This window comes from Triticum urartu, unplaced genomic scaffold (genome assembly GCF_003073215.2).
Source record: "Triticum urartu cultivar G1812 unplaced genomic scaffold, Tu2.1 TuUngrouped_contig_8526, whole genome shotgun sequence".
In the NCBI taxonomy this organism is placed as follows: Eukaryota; Viridiplantae; Streptophyta; class Magnoliopsida; order Poales; family Poaceae; genus Triticum; species Triticum urartu.
The window spans coordinates 1-10,052 of record NW_024119485.1 but is presented as its reverse complement, the minus strand read 5'-3'; the positions used below and the strand labels follow the sequence as shown (position 1 = coordinate 10,052).

The 10,052-nt window shown below is 41.4% G+C and overlaps 2 long non-coding RNA genes across 2 annotated transcripts; both read right to left on the bottom strand.

Moving 5' to 3' along the window:
- Window positions 1-5,234: 5,234 nt before the first annotated feature.
- Window positions 5,235-7,292, bottom strand: LOC125531955. Its single transcript, XR_007293640.1, has 3 exons — window positions 7,237-7,292; window positions 6,340-6,419; window positions 5,235-5,302 (listed from the first exon to the last, which is right to left on the bottom strand). It is a non-coding gene; the product is annotated as an uncharacterized LOC125531955 (long non-coding RNA).
- Window positions 7,293-7,348: 56 nt separating this feature from the next.
- LOC125531956 lies at window positions 7,349-9,063 on the bottom strand. The gene is made up of 3 exons (XR_007293641.1): window positions 9,026-9,063; window positions 8,859-8,922; window positions 7,349-7,634 (listed from the first exon to the last, which is right to left on the bottom strand). It is a non-coding gene; the product is annotated as an uncharacterized LOC125531956 (long non-coding RNA).
- Between the last annotated feature and the right edge of the window lie 989 nt (window positions 9,064-10,052).

Genomic DNA, 10,052 nt, shown 5'->3' with positions numbered 1-10,052 from the left:
TTTGGGGGTACGTAGGTATATATAGGAGGAAGGAGTACGTCGGTGGAGCAATAGGAGCCCCACGAGGGTGGAGGGCGCGCCTGGTGGGGGTGGGCGCGCCCCCTACCTCATGGCCTCCTATTTCTTTTCTTGACATAGGGTCCAAGTCTCCCGGGTCTTGTTTGTTGAGAAAATCACGTTCCCGAAGGTTTCATTCCGTTTGGACTCTGTTTAGTATTCCTTTTCTTCGAAACCCTAAAATAGGTAAAAAAGGCAATTCTGGGCTGGGCCTCCGGTTAATAGGTTAGTCCCAAAAATAATATAAAAGTGGATAATAAAGCCCAATAATGTCCAAAACAGTAGATAATATAGCATGGAGCAATCAAAAATTATAGATACATTCGAGACGTATCAGAATTTTATATAACAGATACGCCAGACACGCTGGTTTTGGAACCAGGAAGACGGGGGGGATGACAACCACAAGTATTTTGTTTGCGCATTCCAAGGGATACACACATCTTCTGTTTCAGAGGCTAACAGGAAGCGAAACGAAACATCGCAGAGGACAGGCTGCAATGCAGGAATGAGGGTGAAGGTCCAGGAGGATAAAACATGCGTGGCAGTGGACATTGAGTACAATCATAATCACCAAGTCATGCGAACTGATGACATTCTGGTATTCTTGCACTCACACAAGAATTATGACCCCACTATTTTGGAGTATGTAAAGCTCCTGCAGTACCATGATGTCAAGCACACAACAATCATGCCCATGCTATCTGAAAATGAAGATGGAAGCTACTTCCTAAGCATGACCGGACGAGACCTACTAAACCAGTAAGTATTCAAACATCCACATACTGCAAATGTAAATAGCATCCTAGGTCACAACCCTTTGAAAGCAAAAATAACAAATGCATGTTTGCATGTAATTTGCAGGAAAGCCATGAATGCAAGGAAAGATGATTTGGATGATGTGCTGAAACTTGTTTCATTCTTCAAAGACATGAAGGCAATCAATGATGAGTTTTTCTATGACATACAAGTAGACAAGGACAAGTCAATTAAAAACATTTTCTGGTCCAATGCAAGCTGCCGAGGAACCTATCAAGACTTTGGCGATTGCGTAACATTTGACACAACATACAAGACCAACAGATTTCATATGCCTCTGGGAGTGTTTGTTGGAACAAACCATCACTTGCAGTCAACGATATTTGCTGTTGCCCTTATCAGAGACGAAGATGCAAACTCATTCAAGTGGCTGTTCGATACATTTGTACGGTGCATGAACAAAAAGCACCCAACTTGGATTCTAATAGGTGAGTTCAAAAAAATCTCTTCAAGTTTCATTATCTTTTTCAGCCTATGGGTCTGTATTGAGTACATTGGTTTTATCTGAAAAATAATCTAAAGCAAGCAGTTCAACCACTATTAGCACAGAAGTCCAACTAACAGTACAAGAAAGCAAAATTAGCTGTCACATGTTTAGAAAAAAATAGTTATGAATGTGAAGTTCAAATATAGGAATCACAGAAGTTCAAGGACAAAAAGTTGTAAGAAAAATATATGTAACATGTTCAGAAAAATATAGTTATTTATGTGAAGTTCAAGCACTGGTACCACAGAAGTTCAACAACACCGTTTTAAGAAAAATTTTGAGTGTGACACTACTAGTTAGTCCTACTGCTACCTGTGAAGTTCATGCACTGGTACCACAGAAGTTCAGCAACACTACTGTAAGAAAAAATACATGTGACATTGTTAGATAGCCATACTGCTAGATGTGAAGTTAAAGTACTTGTACAACATAAGTTCACCATCAGTGCAAAAAATAATCAAGTTTCATTTTTTTAATTCATGCAGACTAGTGACCATCGATGGCGAAAGCTATACCACAATCATTTTTAAACACTGTCCACAAGCTATGCTGTTGGCACATCATGAAGAAGTACATGGAATACCTCGCGTTGTTGTACAAGAAGTATAAAACATTCAAAGAGGAGTTCACAGCTATATTAAACTGGCCGCTGATGCCAACGGAGTTTGAAGATGCCTGGGCTAAACTCGTACACAAGTACAACCTGGAGAATGACCAGATGATGATGCAGCTGTGGAGTGATAGGAAGATGTGGATTTCAGCATATTACAAGAACATTTTTTGTGCTAGAATGACTTCCACACAACGAAGCGAGAGCATGGACCACGTGCTCAAGAAAGGGTTTGTCAAGGAGACCCAGAACCTACACAAGTTTGCTAGGCGGGTCAATGCTTGCATACAAACTCGGATGCAGAAGGAGAACGAGCAAACAATGACCAGCATGGTATGATGACAAAAAAACACCCCCATCATGTTCTATTTTCCTTCAACATGTGCACTTTGAATTTAAACCCATAACTCTGCTTCGACTAATATCTTACTTTTTGACATGTGCAGACCAATCCTGTCACAAAAACAACCTATGGCTACGAGGAAGACATGTCTATCAAGTACACGAGAGCCGTGTACACCGAGATGAGGAATGGGATGAGAAAAGCCACGCTATTTCGCGCAAAGCGTACAGCAGAGCACACTAAGTACCTTGTGTACTACCACAACAAGCCTGGCCATGATGATGAAGAAAGATTTTCCTGGTCAAAGCATGAATTCCAGGTTGTAGCTGACCCAGAGAATGAAATACATGAGTGTGAATGCAAGCTCTGGACACACACACAGGTGAGCGGAAAAACAAACTCATTAAATAGCTAAACTAGTAGTATCATATCAAAATATATGAAACTCATTGCTGGCTCACAAACTATGTATTCTGCATTCAACACAAAAATGCAGGCATGTTCTGCCTTCACATCATGAACATACTGGACTGCCTGAAGCCTGACAAATTTCCAAACAAGTATATCCTCAAAACGGTACACAAAGACTATAAAATTACAACCAACCTTTGATACAAGGGACTACAACACAACCGCATCGGATGGCAGCTCAAGGCTATCGAAGCAAGACATCTTGCTGCAGCTAAATTTGATGGTTAACAAGAAAGCGATGAGATGTGACCAGCAATATGACAGAGCCTACTATGTTCTCAAGAGGCTCGTGGAAGAGCTTGATGCAATACATTCAGCAAATCAAGCAGATGTTGACGAAAGGATGGCTGAAGAGGACGTTGAAATTGAAGATGACCTTCATTATTATGCAGCCGAAATGCTTAATGCCACCGCTGAAGCCAACCAATGCAAGCAGGGTGATGGCCAATCAATGGAGCAGCGACAGCAAGAGACGATGAAACTGCCGCTGTATTCTGAAAAAATATTAGAAGTTCAGATACAACAACAAATAGAAGTTCAGATACTATAACTCAGAAGGCAAGAGGAGACATAAAACAGAAGTTCAGATACTACAACAATGGTAGTTCAGACAATATAACAACAGAAGTTCAGACACTATAACTCCACGGCAAGGGAGAAAATGAACAGAAGTCCACATACTACAGCAACAGAAGTTCAGACACAGAGTAGCATCTCTGGCAGCAACAAAGTTAAGGAGAAGAAAACTCACTCTGAATACTTCTCCAGACCCTCTTCACTAAGCACATATTGTTTCAACTTCTGGGCCTCGGATAGATGAGGGTAACTGTATTTTTTTAGGGGAGCGACAGGAGAACGCCACTTCAAAGGAAATCTTGATGCTCTCTTGGAGAAAGTAATGTTGCCAGACTCAACTGCCGGTTTCCTCCTGGTGATGACAGCATTCTTCCCACCTCTCCCAGCAACAATACCAGCAGCAGATTTACCATTCTTCGGGTAAGCAATCTTCTCAAAATCATCATCAGACGAAATCACTTCTGCTTCGGCTGCTTCGACTACACTAACCTTCCTAGAGCAAGGGGTTTTTGGACCACCACGAATACCACCAGCCTGCTTCCCCAACTTGGAAGGAATAAGGGTTCGAGGTCTATCATCTTCTATCGGAGCTGTACTCATCGATTCCTCCCTAGGCTGGTATTCCTGTGACCCGAGGAATGAGTAGTGGTAATCGGTCAAGTCCAACGGATCCACTGTCAAAAGAAAAGGAAGAGAAAACATCACCATTAAATATAACTGAAGTTCCGGAACAACGCAATGTGTTGTCCAACTAATAAAGATGACATGGTTACTACTCAAGCTGACCTAAAAAAATTACTTGCATTAAAGAACTAAATGAAGTTCAGGCACAACCAAAAGGCATAGTTTAAGATAAACCGATGAACTGGAAAACATTCAACTACAGCTAAAAAAACCATAGAAAGGCATCATCTCTGATGTTCAAGTAGAAAAAAATGCTCATGTCGAAGTAAGCAATGGAAGGAAAGAAATTACTAAAACAAAACACACAAGCAAAATAAAAAAGATATAAATGAAGTTCATGTACAAGAAAATGCTCCTCTCCATCTGAAACCAGTAGCCCAGCCAGATCTCAAGCAAAACTCCAAGTTCAAAGAAAATATGAAGTTCAGGTAGAATAAAAGATGAAGTGAAGCTAAGCAGTCCAAGTTCCAATACTTACATGTGTAGTAGCCAAACAGAGCTTGGAAGTCTATCTCAAACAGGTTAGAAGAAGCGATTGAGTACAACCACGTCTTCCTGATATCAACGATATTTTCATGGGAATAATTTGCAAGAACCCCATCATGATACGAATTAACATTCGTAAGCATGAAGAATCTGCAGACGACACTGCCATCAAACACACTACAACAGGAACCCTCCTTCAGCAACGCATCAATGCATTGCCGTATGTCCATATATGTGTTGCTAAGGTCTACACCAACGGATTAATATGAGTTGCCTTTGGCGACGTTGGAAGTGTCTACAACAACGTATATTCATGCGTTAGTAAATAGTGTGAAGAAGTGTCGCAATTTGGCAACGTATAGGGTTATAGCCCAACAACAAATCATATGTGTTGCAGTCCCACATATCACATCAAGTAATGTTGTTTTATATATTGCCAGCCATAATGATACGACCAATGGTGATAGTACATAGGAGACACAATATAAAAAAAGGATCGGTCTCATATATTAAATTTACTATGTTGTATTACAAAGAGCATGGTTCAATGTATACAAGATGTGATACTGGAACATGATCCAAAGATTACAAGATGTAATACTAGTAGCCAAGTTATGGACGTTTCAATCAACGCCTAAAACATGGACATTGGAAACGACATCCTAAAACATAAGATAAGACTATCTAGTAGCAGCCCCATTACCTTGCTACCAACATTTGACCATGCAATCAACATCTGAGCTATGGATCATCAACTTATGTTAGCAATCTACAACAATAAAGAAATGAGATCAGTAGGTTAAAAGATTAGCAAAATATAGAGCAACAAATGAACTACATTTGCAGATTTTGCTAATGTAGCATCTACTCACACTGCATGTACCTCTACTAAAGCAAAACTACAGTTCATTAGTTTGGTAACCGCAGATTGTTTGAAAACATACAAATAACAACCATAATTAGGTATCATTTCATAGAGCAGGACATATTTCAGTCATCATTATTTAAAATCTACAATTCATATCTAATGATATCAAATAAACTTATGTGACTGGTTGGCAATAGCATGAGTGTAGATGGTGTGATATGTTCCAACCAGAAACCTAGACTGGTGATTTGGCAAGTATCACATCTATAGCTGAAAAGACATTGTACCTTACTTAACTAACTAAGATCATTCCATAATTTAGTTTCCCCTTGCTGACTATTTTATAGGAAGCGAGGCAATGTAAGGCACGCATACAGTATTTCATAAATTGTTTTACCTAATCTAGCCACAACAGTCTTGTCTCACAGAAGCATTATGGCTCTTTTCACATGCAAGAGAAGTGCTATTTTGTACTACCTCTGGAACTAAATATAAGACGTCTGCAAAAAAGGTCTTATATTTAGTTAGAGTTAATACAAATTAGGTGGGGAAAAAGAGAGGCCTATGATAGATAGGAAAAATATTCATGAGTGTTACTAATAATCAAATTTCCCTTTGAACTGGTGAAGAATTGATGCAATATAGAACTATAATTAAAATTTTCTACTTCATAGCAATTCCAACATGGCACAGTAGTCTTCTACTCTCTCCGATCCATAAAAAGTGTCTCGGTTTTGAACTAAGGTTGAACTAGCCATAGTGCAAAACTGTGACACTTCTTTCGGATCAGAGGGAGTAGTTTTTAGTGCCTAGAGTATTGATTTGGAACCACTGGAGGCGCTAGGTGTCATAAGTTCTGATGTCACAGCTGTAAATTTAGAATATATGTACATAAACTAAACTTAAAATGTAGTGCAACACAAGTGACAAACTTGTACCTTGTGTTGTCATTTGACATTGCAGTCATTATGTAGCGTCGCCACTGCCTGGAACAATCCAGTTTCTATAACCCGAGATTCTGCAATATATATTGGTAATTTAGATCACCAAACACCAATATTTCAAATGTATGCGCAACTGAAATTAAATTTACTCCATAGACAGATTGTCATCTCCATAAGCCAATACCTTGGGTAGGCCGGAGAAGTTTAATTTAAGTTATGCACTTACAAATCACACAGTAGATCGGCTGCCAGTGATACAGTGATCTAACCAAATGGTTCATCTCTGAATATGAACTCTCTAAGATAACTTGAAATACGGAGAAATTGACGGACGTTGGTATTGCCAATACATTTAATTAACAAATAAACTTTGTTAGGGGAAATGGTTTGGTATTTCAAGTAAAAGATTACTGTCCAAATTGGCAAGGTATTTTTCAATAGTAATTAGTTGAATTTCAACAAAAAAAATGCCGCAAAGTCGAACATTGTGTAGGCAGTTTCATACATGTATAGGCATCCAAGTTTTCCTCCCTCGCAGAACAACTATAGTAGTATGAAACAAATAGCCGCAACTACACCTAGTAATATGACAAAACAAATAGCTGCAACTACACCTAGAAATATCCGTTTAACTTCTAGCTACTGTATCTTGCATTATACCGTAGGAATAAGGCAAAGCTCATCTAAGGAAATTTAATCAATACAAATACAAGAAACATGAGCCCATAGATCCGCAAAAAAACTACAATAAGCGCCAACCAGTAATCAGAGATGAATCAATGTGAAATTAGAACTATGAAAAGAAAATCAACTTACGTGACTAAGCTATGGGATTGGATTGGATTGGATGGGATGAGGCAAATGGCTAATCGGCCATGCTACAATACGTACCATCACTATAGAGCCGCCATTCTGCTGATGTGCATCTGGGAGTCGCTACACAGCCATTGTGCATATGCGGTGGCCGCACAACCTCTGTACGTTTAGGAGTCATCATGACGCCCTTGTGCATCTGAGAGTCACTGCACTGCCACCGTGCGTCAGGGAGCTGCCATCATACCTTCGATTTTTTGGCCCATTGAGGAGACACCACCCCTGCCCCTTCACTGTTGATTACTAATCGAAATTCTTATCCAGTGAGGGTAGATCATTGATGATGGACGCCTAGAACTGGGGATGGCACAAGACAATAGGGAAACAATGCAGGGGATATGCGCTAGGAAGAGCCGCAGAGGTTCAAAGGGGACTAGGCGCTTTGTATCTTTGAATCTTTGATATTTTCTGTAAACCTGCAAGACCATAGTTCACTAAGTAGCAGCTTAAAATTCACATACTAGTGGAGAATAAGAGATGTAGTGCGGCATCACACAAAGCATTTTCATGGTGATGCATCCTTCTGATATAAGAATGGCCTAGTTTGGTAGCATAGCTTTTTAAAAACCATAGTATTCAAAAACTTAGGTATTCCAATGCGCAGGCAATGAATACCTCGGTTTCTCAAAACCGTCATTTTTCATAGTTTTGGCAATATTGTCACAGTGTTTGGTCGGCACTGTCTTGCCATAGTTTTGACCGATAAATACCCACAGATAACAGCTAAACCTAACTCAACTACACTTAACGAGCTGATCAGCTACATGAGCGGATTAATCAGCATGTGCTAACAGCTGCCAATCGCCTACAGCATCGCCATGTCAACACATCCTCTTCTACCTCCTGCACTTGTATGAAGGATGTGTACACAATGCACTGGTCAAGGGGTCGGAAACCCAGCAGTGCCATACGATTAGCTATCGCCGACCTGGAAAGTTGCGGAAGCAATCAATCGTACCTGATAAATCTGCATACTTTATCGGTTTACCCCACTCGAAATTTATGTATTTGTACCACAGTCGAAAACATACAGGCAACAGAAAAGATGGGGAATCGCCGTTGACAGGGCGGCTGGTAGAAGATGGACATGTGAGAAAAAATAGCACGAGAGCAGCAATGAGATGCTCATGTTTTTCTGTTTAGAAAAAAGAGGTCGGCACCTCTTTTTCAAATACTATAGAAAAACCACGGTTTCAGTAATACTATGGTTTATAAAACTTCATTTTTTACGGGCACCAAACACATCAAAGTATTTAAAACAGTGGTTTCTGAAAATACCATGGTATTATCTAAAAACTCCAAAAATACTGTTTGTTCTGCAGTATAATTTGGCACTCTGACATCTAGAGAAGTACATATGTATACCATACGTGCAAACACAATTGTGGTATGCACAACTAAGACTGGTTTCCTGAAAAAAAGGAGGATCACTAGCCATGACATAAGTACAACAGTACCACTACTCATGGACCAATTGAATTGTAAGGGACAGACATGCTCCAATCTAGTACCTAATTGGTCCATCCATGGAACAAGTGGAATATTGCAGAAGTTGGGGCACCAAATACCGATGGAATTATAGAAGCCACCATGTTTTTAAATTACAGGGAATTGATTGTTGGGGATAAGATAACAATCACCTTCATGGGGGAGATGAGTCTTGGTGAGTTGTCGGGTAAGCTGTAGGCAACCATGGCAGCCTACCTGGGAGAGATTAGTTGCGGTTGTTAGTGTATCCAGTCGCAAACCACGACTCCACGACAGCAAAGGACAGAAAGGGTAAGAACAGATGGGAGAAATGCCTTACTGAACCATAGACGTCGGAGTAGAGGACGCTGAGGGAGTCCTGGATTAGGGGGTGTTCGGGTAGCCGGACTATACCTTTAGCCGGACTCCTGGACTATGAAGATACAAGATTGAAGACTTCGTCCCGTGTCCGGATGGGACTTTCCTTGGCATGGAAGGCAAGCTTGGCGATGCAGATATTCAAGATCTCCTACCATTGTAACCGACTCCATGTAACCCTAACCCTATCCGGTGTCTATATAAATCGGAGGGTTGTAGTCCGTAGGCAATCAACTCCATACACAACAATCATACCATAGGCTAGCTTCTAGGGTTTAGCCTCCTTGATCTCGTGGTAGATCTACTCTTGTACTACCCATATCATCAATATTAATCAAGCAGGACGTAGGGTTTTACCTCCATCAAGAGGGCCCGACCCCCTACCCGAGATCCGCCGGTTTTGACACCGACATTGGTGCTTTCATTGAGAGTTCCTCTGTGTCGTCGCCTTTAGGTCCGATGGCTCCTCTGATCATCAATAACGATACGGTCCAAGGTGAGACTTTTCTCCCCGGACAGATCTTCGTCTTCGGCGGCTTCGCTCTGCGGGCCGATTCGCTCGGCCACCTGGAGCAGATCGAAAGCTACGCCCCTGGACATCAGGTCAGGTTTGGAAGTTTAAACTACACGGCCGACATCCACGGAGACTTGATCTTCGACGGATTCGAGCCACAGCCAAGCGTGTTGCACTGTCTCGATGGGCATGATATAGCTCTGCCACCGAACAGCGCCTTGGAGGCCGCATACGCATCAGTTTCGACCATTGATTCGGAGCCCACTGTGCCGATCGAGGATCAGCGGTTGGACGCTGTCTCAGGGGCTGCGATCTCAGAGGCGATCGAGCCGAACGCCAGCCCCGCACTCTGCACTATCCATGACTCCGAGGATCCGGACTCCACCCCGGACTCCGAACCCCCCACGCCCCTGCTAATCAAATCCGATTGGGCGCCGATAATGGAGTTCACCACCGCAGACATCTTTCAGCATTC